This window comes from Trachypithecus francoisi, unplaced genomic scaffold (genome assembly GCF_009764315.1).
Source record: "Trachypithecus francoisi isolate TF-2019V2 unplaced genomic scaffold, Tfra_2.0 Lachesis_group4, whole genome shotgun sequence".
Lineage (NCBI taxonomy): Eukaryota > Metazoa > Chordata > Mammalia > Primates > Cercopithecidae > Trachypithecus > Trachypithecus francoisi.
In genome coordinates this window covers 152,132,409-152,153,528 of record NW_022681469.1, presented here as the reverse complement: position 1 = coordinate 152,153,528, position 21,120 = coordinate 152,132,409, and the positions used below count along the sequence as shown (strand labels likewise).

Below are 21,120 nucleotides of genomic sequence, written 5' to 3'. Positions count from 1 at the left end.
GTTCCCAGGCCTTGGGGTCCTCGTGTGGACCTCCCTGCCGTAATTAACGCAGGTGCAGGACCAGAGAGCGCCTTGGTCCCTTCCAACACATGAGGGAAGTTGGTGTGGTGAGGTTTGGACAGTGTCTGTGTTTCTGCCCTGAATAGGGTTCCCTGGAAAATCTTTATCCACTTTTAAATACTCTCTTTTGCAGGGGCCGTTGAAAATAATATGCTGAGAATAGATAGGGCTCAAGGACAGTATCTCTAGCTAGTTGCACTTTCAATGAACTCCAGTAGTCAAGGATACTATCTCTAGTTGAACTTTTAATGAACTCTAGTAGGCGCCAAGAAGGCAGACAAAATAAGAAAGAACTTAGAAACAAAGAACTAAGCAGTAGGTTATATCTGGGTGCAGAAAGTTTGTTTTGTATTATGTCATTTTTGCTGACGTGGGATTTATGGGGTATAAATAAAGTGAGGCGGAGGCTTTAGGCGCGGCCGCCATGTTCTCTGTTTGTCTTTGTCTTTTGTGTCTGTGTCTGTTCATTCTCCACTACCCCCGGCACGGGCCCCAAGACGCCTGACTAATTTTTTGCATTTTTAGTAGAAATGGGGTTTCGCCATGTTGGGCATGCTGGTCTCGAACTCCCGACATCAGGTGATCCGACCGGCTCAGCCTCCCAAAGTTCTGGGATTACAGGCGTGAGCCACTGCGCTTGGCCACAATGGAAGGTTCTGCATGCAGAGCATGTACGTGCCTTTCTGGAAAACAGTCCACAGCTTATTCTCAGCAGGCTCCACAGTCAAAAAAGGTTAGAACTCTTGCTACAGAGCTGTGGGAGCACCTAGGTGAGGGGCCTGCCAAGGCCATTCTGGGGACTACCTGGGCACCCCTGAGCCCACTGTCCCCTAGGCAGGCTGTGCTGCTTGGTATTTGCAGAGCTGAGGGGGTCGGGCACGTGGGGACTGTGAAATTGCCCTGAGATGACCCACAGTCCTCAACTGGGAAGTGGGGTGCATCTCCTGCAGCATCCTCCATCCCTAGACCATGGGGCCAGGAGAACTGTTCCTTGCAGCAAGTCAAAAGCCTATTACTGACTTCTTCCCTGGCCATGTAGACAGTGAACCAGGGCAGTCATATCAAGTAAATGCCTTGGTCTCTGTCACCGAGGTGACCAGTAGGCATTCCCAGGTGCAGTGAAGATCCTGACACCAAGATATGCACCTGGCCACCTGAGGAAAGAGAAAGGACTATCCGAGGGGATGGGGCTGAGCTGGGTGTGGAGTGGTCCTTGTGGGTCTTGGTGAGTGGGAGGGGGAGCAGCATGAACCAGGCCTTGAGGCAGAAGGACAACCAGGAGACAGCCTGGAAAATGTGCTGGACCCATAAGGGCTCAAGGCTGGCCAGAGAGGGAGGTAGGATAGGCTGGAAAGTCCCGAGGTCTGAAGATTGGCCCTGGCAGAAAGAAGCCAGGTAAGGTGGGGTGTTACCTGCACCCTGGGGGCCAAGTGCAGGCCAGATCAGGCCAATTACAGGGCCCTTAGGGAGATGTGAGCCCCTTGAAATGGTGGAAGTATTTTTTGTTTTTTTTCTGAGACGGAGTTTCGCTCTTCTCGCACATGCTGGCACCTTTGCCCAGAGCAGGCACCAACATTTCTGGTTCTGGGTGTGACCTCAGAGTGGGGAAAAGCCCCAACCCTCACCAGGACCACCTACCGCCTAGACTACTTCAGATGCTGAGCCCAAGCCAGGGACAGGAAGCTAAAATGACACCTAGGTTAATCCCGACAAAGTCCCTGGCTCCCCCCAGCTATGGGGCTGAAGGGGAATTACAGCCCAAACCCCAGATGCTGACTCTCTAACACTGAGCCCTCAGTGCCCACAGGGAGATAGAATCAGCACACTATCCAGATGGAGAAATGGGCTCAGAGAAGTGCAAGAGCCTTGCCCAATGCCCCAGACCAGGGCTCCAGACCCACAGTGTTCTTTTGTCACTGTGTCCAGAGGGCAGCAGCTGCTCTGATGTACCCACCTGAGCCTGGCAGCTTTCTCCAACTTTGGAAGCCCAGGAGCATGGCCCATGTCCACAGATGCACCTGGCATGAGGTGCGTCCAGAGCGACAGAGGCAGATGAGTTTCGTCTCCTCCACTGGGTTGTGAGACAAGGGTCTGCTTGAGAAGGCAGTGGATAGCGAGCAACTTGGGGCGGTTTCCCTCTGGATGGATCTGCAGTGCCTGGATGGAACCTGGCTCAGACACAGCTCAGTTCTGCAGGTCCCTGAGGCATGGAGAGTTCACAGCTACCAAGTGTAGGAGTCTGGATTCAAAGCCAACAAACAGCATGACTCGAAAGTCCCTGCCCTACCTGGACCACTCACCTCTTGGGAGTTACCCTTGTAGGCTAATCAGATGCTCAGGCCAGCAGCATAGCCAGCCAGGACCAAGGAAACTTGGGGAGCCTCAGAGTACCCCCACGTATTCCAACCTAATCCTGGCACCCCTGCCTCTCACCACCCTTCTTCTTGCTTTAACCTCACCCCCTACACAGAGCCTGGGCCACCTAACGTGGCATCAAACAGATGCCTCAATAAATCAGAGTCTAATTTTCGTGGAGAAAAAAAAAAACTTAACAGATATACATACAAATTCAAAAGACATCCTAAAGTACATATAAATTCAATATATATCCAATCGTTGTGACTATGATGACAGTAGAATATTAAAATACTATTTTCAAAATCTATACAAGCTTAATGTTCTATTTATTCAAACTATTCAAAATACAAATCATCAACATAATTTGCCACTAACATCTCATTCAGTCCCTTCAGAGGACACATGATCCACTGGGAGTTAATAAATTAGCAGCTGGCAGGCAGTGACACATAGCAAAAATGAAAACCAAGAGGTGAAACAGTTCTGAAATAAAAAAGGTTTTAAAGCTAAGAGAAATCATTGAATTATTAAGTCATTAGCACTAATTTTGAGCCAACTATAGTTAGTTAATTAGTATTAATATGAGATGACTATAATAAATATAGTTAATTAGTATTAATATGAGATGACACAGTGTCCTATGTTTTGGTAAATACAAACTATATTTAAACAATGTCTGTAATGTGACTTTCAAAATGCTCCTGGCTTTACAAAGCTGTGATTAAAATGTAGTAATACATGCTAAAACATTTTCCCCTGTAGAGAATGTTGTAACTTTCATCAGTCACAGTGAGAGTCCAGATGATGAAGGAAAAGGTAGTGGATTTAGCTGAGAACTTACCAGAGTTGAACTCCCTCACTTTCTGTTGCCCAGCATTGGCAGGTTACGGGACTGGTGGCTGTGGTGTCTCAATGGTCTTTGGTCTCTTAGAAGGTGGAGAATCATCATCATCTTGAAAAAGAACATATGCTCATTACTGAAGGAACCATCTTAGGTTACAGCCACCTCTGGGTCAATTCCCAACATTCAAAATCTGAGCAGGGCTTTAAAGCTATTTTGAGTATTAATAATTATTTCTGTATTATGAACTGCAGCATACTTTTTTCTAGTTATATTTGAAATGTTATTCTTTTGGGATGTGCGCAAGTGAATACTGCTTTTTCCTCTGTCTTGCTTCATTACTTTTTAGTTTGCTTCATTTGAATCATCATAAGTCTCCCCTTCTCCTCAAATAGCTTTCAAATTTGAGAAAAAACTTTCAATGAAGATAGCCACCTAAAGTTATACAAATATAGAAGAAATGGGATCAAATAAAGCTTAGATTGGAAAAAAATATTTAAGATTGTACAAAATTCAAGCACACATAAACAAGGAAAGCTGGGTAATTGTATGTTCAAATACTTTTAACAAGTGCAAAATGTGGAGGCTTAAAGAAATAGGACTGGCCAGGCATGGTAGTTCACACCTATAACTCCAACACTTTGGGAGGCCGAGGCAGGCCGATTACTTGAGGTCAGGAATTCGAGACCAGCCTTGCCAACATGGTGAAACCCCATCTCTACCAAAAATACAAAAATTAGGCCAGGAGCGGTGGCTCACACCTGTGATCCTAGCACTTTGAGAGGCCAAGGCGGGTACATCACCTGAGGTCGGGAGCTTGAGACCAGCCTGACCAACACAGAGAAACCTTGTCTCTACTAAAAATACAACATTACCTGGGCATGGTGACGCATGCTTGTAAACCCAGCTACTTGGGAGGCTAAGGCAGGAGAATCGCTTGAACCTGAAAGGCAAAGGTTGCGGTGAGCCAAGATCGCACCATTGCACTCCAGCCTGGGCAACAAGAGTGAAACTCCGTCTCAAAAAAAAAAAAAAGAAAACAAAAAGTAGCCAAGAGTGGTGGCACATGTAATCCCAGCTACTTGGGAGGCTGAGGCAGGAGAATTGCTTGAACCTGGGAGGCTGAAGTTGCGGTGAGCTGCGATCGCACCACTGCACTTCAGCCTGGGTAACAGAGCAAAACCCTGTCTAAAAAAAAAAAGAGAGAGAGAGAGAAAGAGAGAAAGAAAGCAAGAAAGCAAGCAAGCTACATTATTTATGAAACAGATACTGTTGACTCGGTCACAAGAAAGCCTGTGTATAAATGAGCAGTGAGATATTCAAGCACAACACACACACACTACTCAGGACAGCTGTCCTGAGAGTTCCATGCTTACTTTCTTCTGGATACACAGGCAACTCAATCTGCTATGATCCTGCAATACATCTCTTGTTACAATTAGAGACATCTGGGCCAGGCACAGTGGCTCATGCCTATAACCCCAACACTTTGGGAGGCTGAGGCAGGTAGATCACCTGAGGTCAGGAGTTTGAGACCAGCCTGGCCAACATGGTGAAATGCTGTCTCTATCAAAAATACAAAAATTAGCCTGGCCTGGTGGCACGTGCCTGTAATCCCAGCTACTCGGGATCCTGAGGGATAAAAATCGCTTGAACCTGGGAGGTGGAAGTAGCAGTGAGCCAACATCGTGCCACTGCACTCCAGCCTCGGTGACAGAGCAAGACTGTCTCCAAAAAAAAAAAAAAAAGAAAGAAAAGAAAAAATAAATTAGACATCTGGATCAAATCAGCCGACACTGTCATCGTCTTGTCCTGCAAAGTGTCAGGTAATGTCCTATTAGGATCGCTGCTCACATATCTATAAAATACTGAAAATATCATTTTTAAAAATCTTTTTTTTTTGAGACGGGACTTTTGCGCTTGTTGCCCAGGCTGGAGTGCAACGATGTGATCTCGGCTCACAGCAACCTCCACTTCCTAGATTCAAGCAATTCTCCTGTCTCAGCTTCCCGAGTAGCTGGGATAGCAGGCATGAACCACCATGTCCGGCTAATTTTGTAGTTTTAGTAGAGACAGGGTTTCTCCATGTTGGTCAGGCTGGTCTTGAACTCCCGACCTCAGGTGATCCACCCACCGTGGCCTCCCAAAGTGCTGGAATTACAAGCGTGAGCCACCGCACCTGGCCAAGAAACCCTTATTTAAAAACAGGCCAGGTGCGGTGGCTCACGCCTATAATCCCACCACTTTGGGAAGCAGAGGCAGGTGGATCACTTGACATCAGTAGTTTGAGACAAGCCTGGGCAACATGATGTAACCCCATCTCTACTAAGAATATATATATTAAAAAAAAAAATTAGCAGGGTGTGGTGGTGGGCACCTGTAATCCCAGCTTCTCAGGAGGCTGAGGCAGGAGAATCGCTTGACCCTGGGAGGCGGAGGTTGCAGTGAGCAGAGATCTTGCCACTGCACTCCAGCCTGGGAGAAAACAGCAAAACTCCATCTCAAAAAAAACAAAAACAAAAACAGACTCCATTTCAAAACAAAAACCAAAACAAAACACAAATGTGGTATGGAAATAAAAATAATTACTGTGTTAAACACAGCTTCGTAGAAAATAAAAGACCACTCAAATACAATAAGCTGTCTTTTCAGATGAGTATAATTGTTATTCTTATTTTACAGCTTAAGAAACAGGCTCAGAGAACGTTATTGGATTGGACCGTGTTGCATCTCTGGACAGTGCAGCTGAGATCAGACTTCGTGTGTAACTCCTCTAGCCTACCAGGGTGCCTCTCATAAAGATAAGAAATGTAAATTTGGCCTAATATACAAAGTTGCCACGGCAGCACTGGGTCAGTTCTACATACACTACTTCTATGTTCATCAAGGGAAAGCTTATGGGAAAGTGAAAATGTTTCTAGAAGGCGATTGGACACCAGCACATTTGCTTGTTGCCTTTGGGCTCTTCTTCTAAGGCCAACAGTGACCTGAAATTATTGACTGACTTTTCCAATCAAGTGGACAAAATGGTACTAAGGTCGCCAACATCAGAGAAATTCACTTGAGGACCTATGTATGTGCTTTGAAAGACAAAACTGCTTTTGTAAAGGATACTGTATTTCAGAAAAACAGAATCATATTAACAACTAATAACACTGTAAAATGCTGATGTGTTGAATGCTACTTTAGAAAAACACGTTTAAATCTAGGGAAAAAGATCGAAAACTACGTATCTAGCTAGCTAGTTATCTAGAGACATGCTTTCATTCTGTTGCTCAGGATGCAGAGCAGTGGGATGATCAGAGCTCCTGGCCTCAAGTGGTCCTCCTGCCTCAGCCTCCTAAGTAGCCTGGGCCACAGGTGGACACAGTTACACCTGGGTTTTTTGTTTTGCAGAGACAGGGTTTCATTACATTGCCCAGGCTGGTGTCATACTTTGGAGTCTCGCTGTGTTGCCTAGGCTGGGGTGCAGTGGTGCAATTTCGGCTCACTGTAACCTCCGCCTTCCGGGTTCAAGGAGTGGCAGGGACTACAGGAACGCGCCACCATATCAGGCTAATTTTTGTAGAGACTTAGTTTCACCATGGCCAGGCTGGTCTCGAACTCTTGACCTCAGGTGATCCACCCACCTCGGCCTCCCAAAGTGCTGGGATTACAGGCTTGAGCCACCGCACCTGGCCGAGTACTTTCTTGTTATTAAACAGCCTAACCCAGGCGGGGCACAGTCTCTCACGCCTGTAATCCTGACGACTCTGATGGCCAAGGTGAGAAGACCGCTTGAACCCAGGAGCTCGAAACTGGCCTGGGCAACATAGCGAGACCCCCATCTCTACAAAAATTACAAAAACTAGGCCAGGTGAGCACCGCGCCCGGCCCATTTTTGTATCTTTTGTAGATACGGGATCTCGTCATGTTGCCCAGGCTGGTCTAGAACTCCTGAGCCCAAGCCATCCATCCTCCCGCCTCGGCCTCCCAAAGTACTGGGATTGCAGTTTTATTTAGCAGTCCCTCCCTGTTGCACACTTAGGTTTTATTTACTTTTCTAGACAGGGTTTACCTCAGTCTCGCAGGCTGGAATGCTGTGGTGGGACCATAGCTCATTGGAGCCTTGAACCTTGGGGTTCAAGTAGCTGATGGGCTGAGGTAGGACTACTGAGACAGGGTCCCGCCATGTTGCTAGACTGCTCTTTGCCTAAAGGGATCCTCCCGCCTTGGTCGCGCCTGGCCATATTTTTGTATTTTTGACCGACATAAACACTGCGCTGGGTCTGAGTTTGTCAACTACCCTTCTCCAGCAACACACAGGAACTGGAGGGGAGGTCGCGGTTACCAGGCTCCACTCTCAGAAAACTGCTCAGCTCCCGACACTACCACCACCGTGACGCAGCCGAACGCCCGTGACGTCGCCCCAAGGCCCACCCTTGTGACGTCACCGAAGGCGTGCGCTTGTGACGTCGCGGAGGCCCGCTCCTCCACGCGGAGCCAATCGGAACTCGTGGCGGGGCTGCACGTCTTCCAAGAGCGTTCATGCGCGGACGGCTGGCCACAGGCCGCCGAGGGGATGTAACCGGCAGCTGAGCTGGCCTTTTTGTGTCCGCAAGCTTCGGCCCGGCTGTCGCCGCCCATAAGCTACCGGGAGGAGCTTTACGACTTCCCCGCCTGCAGGGCCGGGTGTAGCAAGGGCCAGACGCGTCACGAGCAGGCGCTGCGCCCCAACCGGCCGGCTCCTGGCGGGCCCATTGCGGAGAAGCTCCTCAATGGCCAGCGGCAGCTGCAGTCCCGGCCCTGCACGCGCCTCACCTGATCCTGGGTACGTGCGTCCCACAACACCTCCCCCAGCCAGGGCCCGAGGACCCCCGGGAGCGTCCCCCGCCACCTGGCGCGGCTCATCCTGGGCAAGGTAGGCCCCCTCTGAGGTTGCCCCGCATTAGGGAGCTGCGCCGCCGAGCTCGACCTCTCAGGGGCCGTTGTAATCGCATTAAGCCTTTGAAACTTTGTAGCGGTGTAAAAGGGGCTAGAAAACGAAGAAAACATCTTTTTAAAAATATAAGCGATCCGTCGGGCGCGGTGGCCCACGCCTGTAATCCCAGCACTTCGGGAGGTCGAGGCGGGTGGATCACGAGGTCAGGAGTTCAAGACCAGCCTGGCCAGCGTGGTGAAACCCCGTCTCTACTAAAAATACAAAAATTAGCCGGGCGTGATGGCGGGCGCCTGTAATCGCAGTTACTCGGGGGGCTGAGGCAGAGAATTGTTTGAACCCGGGAGGCGGAGGTTGAAGTGTGCCGAGATCACACCACTACACTCCGTCCTGGGCGACAGACCGAGACTTTGTCTAAACAAGTGTTTGTGTGTGTGTATATATATGTATGTGTATGTGTGTATATGCATGGGAGGTTGAGATTACAGTGAGCCGAGATTATATAAACGATCAAGCACGGGAGGTTGAGGTTACAGTCAGACGAGATTGCGCCATTGCACTCCAGCCTGTGTGACAGAGGGATACTCTGTCTCTAAAAACTTACATACAAGTGAGAGCTTTTCTTCCAGTGCTCATGCTCAGACTGAAGAAAGTAACTGGGCCAGGCCCAGTGGCTCACGCCCGTAATACCATACTTTGGGGGGCCGAGGCGGTGGATCGCTTGAGCTCAGGGGTTCCAGACTAGCTTGGGCAACATGGTGAAACCCTGTCTCTACAAAAATACGAAAAATTAGCTGGGCATGATGGCACGCACTTGTAGTCCCCGCTGCCTGCGGGGCTGAGGTGGGAGGATCGCTTGAGCCCAGGAGGTCGAGGCTGCACCTCCTGGGCTCAGGCAATCCTTTTCAGCCTCCCAAAGTGCTGGGATTACACTGTATTTTAATGCTTTTTTTGAAAATGGAAACTTTTACAGGCAATTCACTTCTTTCAAGCTAATGATAAGGAAATGATGCTATTCTGTTTTGTTTTCTGTTTGTGTGTGTGTATGTGTGTGTTTTCTTTTTTGAGACAAGGTCTTGCTCTGTTGCCGGGGCTGGAGTGAGGTGGTGAAATCATGGCTCACTGCAGAGTTGACCTCCGGGCTCAAGGAATCCCTCCCCGTCAGCCTCCCCCATGGCTAGGACTACAGGTGCGTGCTACCATGCTTGGCTAATTTTTTCTTTTGAAATGGAGTGTCACTGTGTCTCCCAGGCTGGAGTGCAGTGGTGCAATCTCGGCTCACTGCAGGCATGTCTCAAAGCCCTGACTTCAGATGGTCCACCCGCCTGGGCATCCCAAAGTGCTGGGATTACAACTGTGATCACCGTGCCCAGCGATTTTGCTCATTTTGGTTACTATAACTTTTTAAGTTTTTTCTTCCCCTGAGATGGAGTCTTGCTTTGTCGCCAGGCTGGAGTGCAGTGGTGTGATCTCGGGACACTGCAACCTCTGCCTCCTGGGTTCAAGCGATTCTCCTGCCTCAGCCTCCCGAGTAGCTAGGACTACAGGTGTGCACAATTACATCCAGGAGTTCAAGGCTACAGTGAGCCATGCTAATGCCACTGCACTCCAGCCTGGGCAACAGAACGAGACCTTGACTCCACAAATAAATAAATCAGCATCATATGATCTGTACCAGGATACAGGCACGTGCTATTATCCCCACTTTTCTTTTTCTTTTTTTTTTTTTTTTTGAGACGGAGTCTTGCTCTGTTGCCCGAGCTGGAGTGCAGTGGCCGGATCTCAGCTCACTGCAAGCTCTGCCTCCCAGATTTATGCCATTCTCCAGCCTCAGCCTCCGGAGTAGCTGGGACTACAGGCGCCCGCCACCTCACCCGGCTTGTTTTTTGTATTTTTAGTAGAGATGGGGTTTCACTGTGTTAGCCAGGATGGTCTTGATCTCCTGACCTCGTGATCCGCCCGTCTCGGCCTCCCAAAGTGCTGATTTTTTTTTTTTTTTTTTTTTTTTTGAGACGGAGTCTTGCTCTGTCGCCCGAGCTGGAGTGCAGTGGCCGGATCTCAGCTCACTGCAAGCTCCGAATCCCCACTTTTCATCCTCAACTCTGAGTTGAGTCATCCATCAACTCTGCTGACCTTTACTTTCCCTCCCCTTAAGCCATCCGCAGGAACAGCTACTTCACATAGAAAAGTAAATCTCAGAGGGTTGAGTAATTTGCCCAATTACTGTAAAAGGTAGAGCTTCAATTATCACCCAGGTGCATCTGATGCGAGTATTCCCTCTCCACCCCTCTGTGTGGCTTTTAATTTTTTTTGAGACAGAGTTTCACTCTTGTTGCCCAGGCTGGGGTGCAATGGCGCAATCTCGGCTTACTGCAACCTCCACTTCCTGGGTTCCAGTGATTCTCCTGCCTCAGCCTCCCGAGTAGCTGGGACTACAGGTGCACGCCACCACACCCGGCTAATTTTTGTATTTTTAGTAGAGACGGTGTTTTACCATGTTGGCCAGGCTGGTCTCGAACTCCTGACCTCAAGTGATCCACCTGCCTCTGCCTCCCAAAGTGCTGGGATTACAGGCATGAGCCATCACGCCTGGCCCCAGTATATATATTTTGAATGAGTGAACGAATGGACACTCAAAGTTAGCTATTAGCATCTTTGTACAAACAATAGGCCTACAGCAAATATCTTTTCTCAAATAAAAAGGAAGTCATCACCACAGAGATTATTTCACCACTCCAGAAAAAAAAGACAAAAACTTAAAAGAGTGTTTTGTGGACCAAGCACGGTGGCTCACGCCTGTAATCCCAGCACTTTGGGAGGCCAAGGCGGGTGGATCACCTGAGGTCAGGAAGCCTGAGCAACATGAAGAAACCCCCATCTCTACTAAAAATACAAAATTAGCCAGGCATGGTGGTGCATGCCTGTAATCCCAGCTACTCGGAAGGCTGAGGCAGGAGAATCGCTTGAACCCAGTAGGTGGAGTTTGTGGTGAGCCAAGATCGCGCCATTGCACTTCAGCCTGGGCAACAAGAGTGAAACTCCGTCTCAAAAAAAAAAAAAAAAAAAAGTGTTTTGTGGTGGAGCACGGTGGCCCATGCCTGTAATCCCAATGTTTTGGAAGGCCAATGTGGGAGGATAAATTGAGGTTAGGAGTTACAAACCAGCCTGGGCAACATAGCAAGACCCCTTCTCTACACAAAATAAAAATACAAAATTAGCCAGGCGTGGTGGCACACAGTGTAGCCTTAGCTATTCAGAAGGCCAAGACAGAAGGATTGCTTTAGCCCAGGAATTCAAGTCTACAGTGAGCTATGATGATGCCACTGCACTCCAGCCTGGGAGACAAAGAAAGACCCTGTCTGAAAAAATCATGAATGAAATTGTGCTTTGCCCTCTGTTCTCTGAAATCCTTCTGCTTTCCTGAGGATGTCAGCATCCACATGGATGAGCATGCAATTCGCCTGACTCACCATCCCACGTCTTCCTCAGCTCTGATGACCTTTGCTTCCACTTCCCTTAAGCCACCACAGGTACGGCTCTGGTGATCCTTTTGGAGGGCTAGATTTCTGAAACCTTAAACTCTGACGTTCTTTTTACTTGCCCTTTGTGGCAGATTCTGTTTTCCAAGGTGACTGCGACAAGTTCTCCCAGGCTAGAGTGCAGTGGTGTAATCTTGCCTCACTGCAACCTCCGTCTCCAGGGTTCAAGTGATTCTCCTGCCTCAGCCTCCCAAGTAGCTAGGATTACAGGCATGTGCCACCACGCCCGGCTAATTTTTGTATTTTTAGTAGAGACAGGGTTTTGCCATGTTGGCCACACTGCTCTTCAACTGCTGACCTCATGATCTGCCCACTTAGGCCTCCCAAAGTGCTGGGATTACAGGTGTGAGCCACCACACCCATCAGTATAATTTTGAAAATACTTATCCATGTTGTAGCATGTGTCAGTAATTCATTTTACTGAGTAGTGTTCCATTGTAGGGATATACCACAATTTGTTTAGCTATTTGTTGATGAACATTTGTTTTTTTTCTAGTGTTGGGTAGTCACAAATAAAGCTGCTATGAATATGTTTTCATTTCTCTTGGATAAAACTCCAAGATTGGCATTGCTGGGTTTTTTTTTTTTTTTTTTTTTTGAGATGGAGTTTCACTCTTGTTGCCTAGGCTGGAGTGCAATGGCTCAATCTCGGCCCGCTGCAACCTCCGCCTTCCGGATTCAAGCAATTCTCCTGCCTCAGTCTCTCTAGTAGCTGGGATTACAGGCATGCGCCACCAAGCCCGGCTCATTTTGTATTTTTAGTAGAGACGGGGTTTCACCATGTTGGTCAGGCTGGTTTCTAACTCCTGAACTCAGGTGATCTGCCTGCCTCAGCCTCCCAAAGAACTGGATTACAGGCATGAGCCACCGCGCCCAGCCTTGCTGGGTATTATGGTAAGTATATGTTTAACTTTACAAGAAACTGCGGGCCTAGTGTGGTGGCTCGCACCTGTTATCCCAGCATTTTGGGAAGCCGAGGTGGGCAAATCACCTGAGGTCAGGAGTTTGAGACCAGCCCAGCCAACATGGCGAAACCCTATCTCTACTAAAAGTACAAAAGTTATCCAGGTGTGGTGGCTCACGCTTCTGATCCCAGCTATTCCGGAGGCTGAGGCATGAGAATTGCTTGAATCTGGAAGGCAGAGATTGCAGTGAGCTGAGATCGTACCACTGCACTCCAGCCTGGGTGACAGAGCAAGACTCCATCTCAAAATAAAAGATAAAATAAAATATACTATAATTACATGGGCTGGGGACCCCAGCCCTTGTTATGGAGCCTCTTTGACTCTTCTCTGATTCAGAACCTTTTCAGAATCTACTGTGTACTCTTTCAATGCCTGGGGGCCTGAACAAATTTATCCCTACTACCAAAGCAAGTAAACTTGGTTCTCACAACTATGCGTGACCTTCACAACCTCTGTACCAGCTTTTATTTTTTTCTTACACGTAAGAGGTCAGTGCTAAGAAAAGGTGAAGGAAGCAAGGTGATCTTAGAAGCCTCTTGAAAGATACAGAGATTGAGAAGTTGGGAAAGCATTTGTTTGAGCAAGGAACTTTTTTCCTCTTATCTAAAATCAGGCCTTCGAAGGCTGGCCCTGCAGGAAAACTTGCTTTTGTGCTTTGGAAGTAGGGGCAAGAAGGCCTTGTTAGCGGTGGCTTTTTTTTTTTTTTTAAATCAGTTGGTCCTTTGCTTGCCCCAGATGAAGTAACTGGGGCCATCCAGGCAGAAGTTCTGTTCTGAGCTGCAGAAGGCAGTGGTCTGGATGGGGCCTGGGAGCTGCTGTGTCTGAGAATCTGAGAATAGACCTTCCCACCGGCATGTCTTCTACCCCTGGCCCTGCCCTCTCCCTCCCTGTTAGAGCCAAATATGAAGAATCCAGAGTCCATTCTCCGGCAATGATTTTTCTGTGTGTGGAATTCTGATATACACAATTTACTTTGAAGCAACTGAACTTAGCAGATTTTCTCCCCTATAGCCACGAGAATTTTAAATACGCATGTATTGTGAGTCACTCCTGGTGGAGACAATGAAAAGAGGAGGAAATTGGCCAGGCATGGTGGCTCACACCTGTCATTCCTGCACTTTGGCAGGTGGATCACTTGAGGTCAGGAGTCTGAGACCAGCCTTGCCAACATGGTGAAATCCCATCTCTACTAAAAATACAAAAGAATGAGCCAGGCACACTGGAAAGCGCCTGCAATCCCAGGTACTCGGGAGGTAGGAGAACTGCTTGCACTTAGGAGGCGGAGGTTGCAGTGAGCCAAGATCACATCACTACACTCCAGCCTGGGCGACACAGGGGGACCCTGACTCAAAACAAATAAAAAATAAAAAGGAGGAAATCAGAAGTGTACAGGGAGGTACAGCATTTTGCAGAGCAGGATGGGAAGAGCTAAAAGCAGCTGTGGTCAAGTTTGCTCAGCTGCTCAATCAAGCAGGGAGGGAGTTGATACTCTTGTAACCCAACGGGTGAAGGCCATCTCCCCTGGCCTGACCATTTCATGCTCAGCGTTAAAGTCCTAAAATCCAGCTTGCTCTCCTAGCGAGGGGGTGAAAAAAGAATCAGCTTTCCAAGTAAATTCAATGTAAAGTGTGTCTCTAATACTCTATTTTGGCCAGCATGGTAGCTCACGTTTATAATCCCAGCACTTGGGGAGACTGAGGTGGGAGGATCATTTGAGGCCAGGAATTCAAGACGAGCCTGGGTAACATAGTGAGATCTCATCTCTACAAAAATAATAATAACGTGGCTGGGCGCGGTGGTGCATGCCTATAGTCTCAGCTACTCAGGAGGCTGAGGCGGGAGGATCCCTTCAGCCCAGGAGGTTGAGGCTATAGGGAGCTATGATTGCACCATTGGCACACCAGTGTGGACGACAGAATGACACCTTTTCTCTTAAAAAAAAAGAAAGCCAAAAACACTTGTTTCTTTCAGGAAGTGGGTGTCAACAATTCTGAGCTGTAAATCAGGCCTAGTGGTCAGCTGGGGATGTGTAAATCAGTTCTAACTTTTAGTGGAGGAAATGTACATTTCCTTTCAAACTCAAGGCTGATGGTCTTGCTTTTTTTTGAGACAGGGTCTCACTCTGTCACCCAGGCTGGAGTGCTGTGGCCTGATCTTGGCTCACTGCACCCTTGAACTCCTGGGCTCAAGCCATCCTACTACCTCAGGCTCTTGAGCATCTGTGACCAAAGGCATGCACCACCATGCCCCACCAATTTTTTTTTTTTTTTTTTTTCTTTTAGAGAAGGAATCTCGCTATGTTCCTCAGGCTGGTCTCAAACTCCTGGGCTCCAGCGATCCTGCTGTCTCAGCCTCCCAACGTGCTGGAATTACTACAAGTGTGAGCCACTGCACCTGGCCAATCTCATGGAAGCTAATGCTAGTGTCAGCAGTTGGAAAGAGGTTCAAGTGCCTAGTTTGTCTTTTTTTTTTGTTTTTTTTTTTTGAGACGGAGCCTTGCTCTTGTCGCCTAGGCTGGAATGCACTGGCGCGATCTCGGCTCACTGCAACCACCGCCTCCCGGATTCAAGTGATTTTCCTGCCTCAGGCTCCTGAGTAGCTGGGATTGCAGGCCCCCAGCTAATTTTTGTATGTTTAATAGAGCCCGGTTTTGTCATGTTGGCCATGCTGGTCTGAAACTCCTCACCTCAGTTGATCCACCCGCCTTGACCTCCCAGAGTGCTAGGATTACAGGTGTGAGCCACCACGCCCCGCCCAAGTACCTGGTTTTTCAAACATGGCTAGTAATTATTTGTCTGATCATCTCAACAACATTGGAAGCCTCTGAAGATGGCGCCCATGCATTCCTCTCTCGGATCTTGTGCCAGGGTCCCTGGGGACTGGCTTTGAGGTTCTGGTGCCTGTCAGTCGTTTTCAGGAGCATTGTCCATTCTTAGTTATGTTGTGTTGCCTCATGCACCCTTTTTTTTTTTTTTTTTTTTTTTTTTTGAGATGGAGTTTCCCTCTTGTTGCCCAGGCTGGAGTGCAATGGCATGATCTCGGCTCACCACAAACTCCAATTCCTGGGTTCAAGCGATTATCCTGCTTCAGCCTCCTGAGTATCTGGGATTACAGGCATGCACTACCACGCCCAGCTAATTTTGTATTTTTAGTAGAGATGGGGTTTCTGTATGTTGGTCAGGCTAGTCTCGATCTCCCGACCTCAGGTGATCCGCCCACCTTGACCTCCAAAAGTACTGGGATTACAGGCGTGAGCCACCACGCCGGGCCTTCTCATGCACCTTCTTAAAAAGTGTTTTATCTTGTCCCACTTACCTCATTTTAGCTACTCTTACACCATTTGTCTGGTTTCTGGCTTCCTCTTCACTCACCTATGGTTCATTCTCCATACTTAGTGGAATTACACTACGGTAAGCGCTGCTTCTCTGCTAATAGACATGCTGACTTCAAGACCTTATTAGTTTGATTCCTGCTGGACCAAAGCCAAATGAGTGGTTTCTTTTTAGTTTTTCTTATGTTTTATCTATTTTTTAAAGAGATAGGGTTTCACCACGTTGGCCAGGCTGGTCTTGAATTCCTAGCCTTAAGCAATCCACCTGTCTTAGCCTCCCAAAGAGCTGGGATTAGAGGCATGAGCCACCACGCCGGCCCTGTTGAGTTCTTTCTTTTTTTTTTTTTATGAGACACAGTCTTGCTCTTTCACCCAGGCTGGATTGCGGTGCAGTGGCGTTGTCTCGGCTCACTGCAACCTCCTTCTCCTGGATTCAAGCGATTCTCCTGCCTCAGCCTCCCAAGTAGCTGGAATTACGGGTGCCTGCCACCATGCCTGGCTAATTTTTATATTTTTAGTAGAGGTGGGGTTTCACCATGTTGGCCAGGCTGGTCTTGAACTCCAGACCTCAAGTGATCCTCCTGCCTCGGCCTCCCAAACTGCTGGGATTACGAGCTTGAGCCACTGCACCCAGCCCCTTGTTGAGCTCTTAATAACTACTTAGGTTTGGCCGGGCGCGGTGGCTCAAGCCTGTAATCCCAGCACTTTGGGAGGCCGAGACGGGCGGATCACGAGGTCAGGAGATCGAGACCATCCTGGCTAACAGGGTGAAACCCCGTCTCTACTAAAAATACAAAAAACTAGCCGGGCGAGGTGGCGGGCGCCTGTAGTCCCAGCTACTCCGGAGGCTGAGGCAGGAGAATGGCGTAAAACCCGGGAGGCGGAGCTTGCAGTGAGCTGAGATCCGGCCACTGCACTCCAGCCCGGGCGAAAGAGCAAGACTCCGTCTCAAAAAAAAAAAAAAAAAAAATAACTACTTAGGTTCAACTCTATTTAATTCATAAAATATTTAGCTCATGAAACATTTAACTAACACCCACTGGATGCTAGGTGCAGAGATAGAAGATAATTCTTTTAGTCAAGGGGTCTGCCCTGGAAGAGGTTACATTCTCGCAAAACCAGAGTGATTTATGGATTATCTGGGTTGATGGGGTGGAAATAATGTGGTATAGGGGAGGTCACTTGATCTGCACCATGAAGAAATAGGCCTTTCCTCATGACATGGGGTATATGGTGATTCCAGGCAGAGGAACAGCATTTGAAAGAATGTAGACGAATAAAAACCTGACATAGGCCAGGTGTGGTGCCTTATGTGTGTAATGCCAGCACTTTGGGAGGCTGAGGTGGGCAGATCACCTGAGGTCAGGAGTTCGAGACCAGCCTGACCAACATGGTGAAACCCCATCTCTACTAAAAATACAAAAATTAGCTTGGCATGGTGGCTCAGGTACTCAGGAGGCTGAGGCAAGAGAATCGTTTGAACCCAAGAGGTGGAGGTTGCAGTGAGCCGAGATCACACCACTGCACTCCAGCCTGGGCGACAGAGGAAGACTCTGTGTCAAAAAAAAAAAAAAAAAAAAGCCCACATATGACATGCCTAAGAATCAAGTCCGACCGGGCGTGGTGGCTCACTCTGGTAATCCCAGCACTTTGGGAGGCCGAGGCGGATGGATCACCTGAGGTCAGGAGTTGCAGACCAGCCTGGCTAACACAGTAAAACCCCATCTCTACTAAAAATACAAAAATTAGCAGGACGTGACGGCACACACTTATAGTCCCAGCTACTGAGGACACTGAGGGAGGAGAATTGCTTAAACCCAGGAAGGGGAGGTTGCAGTGAGCCAAGATGGCGCCGCTGCTCTATACTCCAGCCTAGGTGACAGCAGCAAGACTCCATCTCAGAAAAGAAAAAAAGAAACAAGTTCTTAGTATTCCTTGAGCCATAAATTGTGCATGTGGCCAGACACAGTTGCTCACGCCTGTAGTCCCAGCACTTTGGGAGGCCGAGGAGCATGGACCATTTTAGCCCAAAAGTTCAAGACCACCCTGGACAGTATGGCAAAACACCGTCTCTACTAAAAATACAAAAATAAGTTGGGCATCGCGATGCATGCCTGTAGTCCCAGCTGCTCAGGAGGCTGAAGTGGGAGGATCGCTTGAGCCAAGGAGGCAGAGGTTGCAGTGAGCTGAGATTGTACCACTGCACTCCAGCCTTGATGACAGAGTGAGGCCCTGACTCAAAAAAAAAATGTGAGCGTGTGTGTGTAAAAATGTGTGTGCATATATGTGTATTTGTGGGGAATGGGGTTGGTAAAATACATAGGCATAGGAGCCAGATCATGAAGGGCATAAATTGTGTAATAAAGACATTGTGTTAATTGGCTGAGTGCGGTGGCTGTGGTGGGATGTGGTGACTCACACCTGTAATCCCAGCACTTTGAGAGGCCGAGGAGGGTGGATCAACTGAGCTTAGGAGTTCGAAACCAGCCTGGTGAACTTGTTGAAACCCCATCTCTACTAAAAATACAAAAATTAGCTGGGTTTGGTGACAGGCACCTGTAATCCCAGCTACTCGGGAGGCTGAGGCAGGAGAATTGCTTAAACTGGAGGCAGAGGTTGCAGTGAGTCAATATTACCCCACTGCACTCCAGCCTGGGTAACAGAACAAGACTACTTCTCAAAAAAAACAAAACAAAAAAAAAAAACGCAAAAAGTATTACTAGACACTGAAATTTGCATTTCATTTTTATTTATTATTAGTATTACTTTTGAGACAGGGTCTCACTCTGTCACCCAGGCTGCAGTGCAGTGTCATGGTTGTAGCTCATTGCTGCCTCAAACTCGTGTGCTCAAGCAATCCTTCTACCTCACCCTCCTGAGTAGCTAGGTCTATAGGTGCATGTCACCACACCTTGCTAATTTTAAAAATACTTTTGTAGAGATGGGATCTTGCTATGTTGCCCAGATTGGTGTTGAACTGCTGGCTTCAAGTAAACCTCCAACGTCAGCCTCCCAAAGTGCTAGGATTACGGGCGTGAGCCACTGCAGCCAGCCTGAAATTTGAATTTCATTAATTTTTACATGTCAAAAAATACAATTCTTCTATTGATTTTTTTTTCAACTGTTTAAAATGTAAAAGTCAGCCAGGCATGGTGGCTCACACCTGTAGTCCCAGCTACTCTAGAGGCCAAGATGGAAGGATCACTTGAGCCTAGGAGTTTGAGGCTGCAGTGAGCTATGATGGCACCACTGCACTCCAGCCTGGGTGACAGAGTGGAATTTGTCACCAAAAAAATAAATAAATAAATTCATTGTCAATCCCTGTCCTCTACAGCTTGTGCAGCAGTATGCCTCGCAGAGTTTCTTCCTGTAACTTCACCATTTTTCTTCTCCTTCCCAGGCTCAAGTCAAGACGTAAAGATGGTGCTCCTGCAGGCTCTGTCCTTAGCACTCTTCTTTTCTCCCTCTCTCTATTCTCCATGGACTTTATTTTTATTACTTTTTATTTTCTTGAGACAGGGTCTCGCTCTGTCACCCATACTGGAGTGCAGTGGCATGATCTCGGCTCACTGCAGTCTCTGCCTCCCAGGTTCAAGCAACTCTTCTGCCTCAGACTCCCAAGTAGCTGGGACTGCAGGTGCATGCCACCCTGCCTGGCTAATGTTTGTATTTTTAGTAGAGTTGGGGTTTTGCCATGTTGGCCAGGCTGGTCTTCAACTCCTGGCCTCAATTGATCCTCCTGCCTCAGCCTCCCAGAGTGCTAGGATTACAGGTATGAACCTGCACCCAGCCTCTCCCTGGACTTTAATCAGACCACGTCTTCAACTAGCACCTCTACATTGGCAATGTTGTGTATGTTAAGCCGTTATATTTAGCTCTGACCTTTCTTCTGAGGCTTAAAGCCTTTCCCAGTATCTGGAAGTTAAAGTCTAAACTCCTTAGCCTGGCCCTAGGACCCGCTTAGTCTGAACTCCTGATGCACTGCCAGGCCCCTGGGCCAAGCCACGGGATAGCTTCCAGCAGGTCATCTGCTTCCTCCTCCTTGTCTTTGCTTATGCTCCTCCCTCTGCCATCACAGGCCTCTCTCCTTGTCTCTACCTCCCTTCCTCTCCTCCCAGCACGTGCCAAATCGATGCCCTGCCCTTTGACAACCCACTCAGAGGGCCACTTACCTGTCAGATTCAGCTCAAATACCTTTCCCTCCTTTTCTTTTTTCTTTTCTTTTCGTTAGAATCAGGGTCTGGCTCTGTCATCCAGGCTAGAGTACAAGGGCGAAATCTTGGCTCACTGCAGCCTCCACCTCCCGGGTTCAAGTGATTCTCCTGCCTCAGCCTTCTGAGTAGCTGGGATTACAGGCGTGCATCACCATGTCCAGCTAATTTTTTGTATTATTATTTTTAGTAGAGACTCAGTATGTCTATGTTGCCCAGGCTGGTCTCGAACTCCTGGCCTCAAGCAATTCTCCTGCTTTAGCCTCCCAAAGTGCTAGGATTACAGGTATGAGCCACCATGCCCAGGCTGAAGCCCTGTTTCATAGATAAAGCTAAACATTTTCCTGTGTGCCCATAGAGCCTTATGCACTTCTCCACTTTATTGCTTGCTTTCTTGCTACAATTAGGTAAAAAATAATTGAATACTGGTTCAACATCAAATATATATATATATTTGAGACAGAGTCTTGCTCTGTCGCCCAGGCTGGAGTGAAGTGGCACGATCTCAGCTCACTGTAGCCTCTGCCTCCTGTGTTCCAGCGATTCTCCTGCCTCAGCCTTCTGGGTAACTAGGATTACAGACACACGCCACCATGCCTGGCTACTTTTTTTTTTTTTTTTTTTAATTTTTAGTAGAGATAGGGTTTTACCATGTTGGCCGGGCTGGTCTTGAACTCCTGACCTCAGGTGATCCACCCATCTCAGCCTCCCAAAGTGCTGGGATTACAGGCATAAGCCATCACGCCCGACCAACATTTCATTTTCAGCTGCCTTTCGTGGAAGAACATTTAGCCTTTGGTCTCTTTCTTGATTTAGGGCAGTTCATGGCTTTCAAGAAAACTCCCTATGGATAGGCTGTGTGACTTTGTTTTGTTTTGTTTTGTTTTTTGAAATGGA

At 48.0% G+C, this 21,120-nt stretch overlaps 1 protein-coding gene and 1 long non-coding RNA gene across 5 annotated transcripts in view; one reads left to right on the top strand and one right to left on the bottom strand.

Moving 5' to 3' along the window:
* Positions 1–1,964: 1,964 nt before the first annotated feature.
* LOC117073565 lies at positions 1,965–7,655 on the bottom strand. Its single transcript, XR_004433278.1, has 3 exons — positions 7,317–7,655; positions 3,260–3,370; positions 1,965–2,260 (listed from the first exon to the last, which is right to left on the bottom strand). It is a non-coding gene; the product is annotated as an uncharacterized LOC117073565 (long non-coding RNA).
* Positions 7,656–7,737: 82 nt separating this feature from the next.
* LOC117073562 (septin-14-like) overlaps positions 7,738–21,120 on the top strand; it is a 36,030-nt gene continuing 22,647 nt past the window's right edge. Inside the window, exons 1-2 of one of the 4 annotated variants that reach the window (XR_004433274.1) lie at positions 7,738–8,159; positions 9,251–9,366. The gene's annotated coding sequence lies outside the window, so the exon portion shown is untranslated. Of the gene's footprint in view, positions 8,160–9,245; positions 9,367–21,120 lie in introns of all 4 variants that reach the window. The other 3 variants (XR_004433275.1, XM_033194609.1, XM_033194606.1) reach the window with 3 other exon arrangements.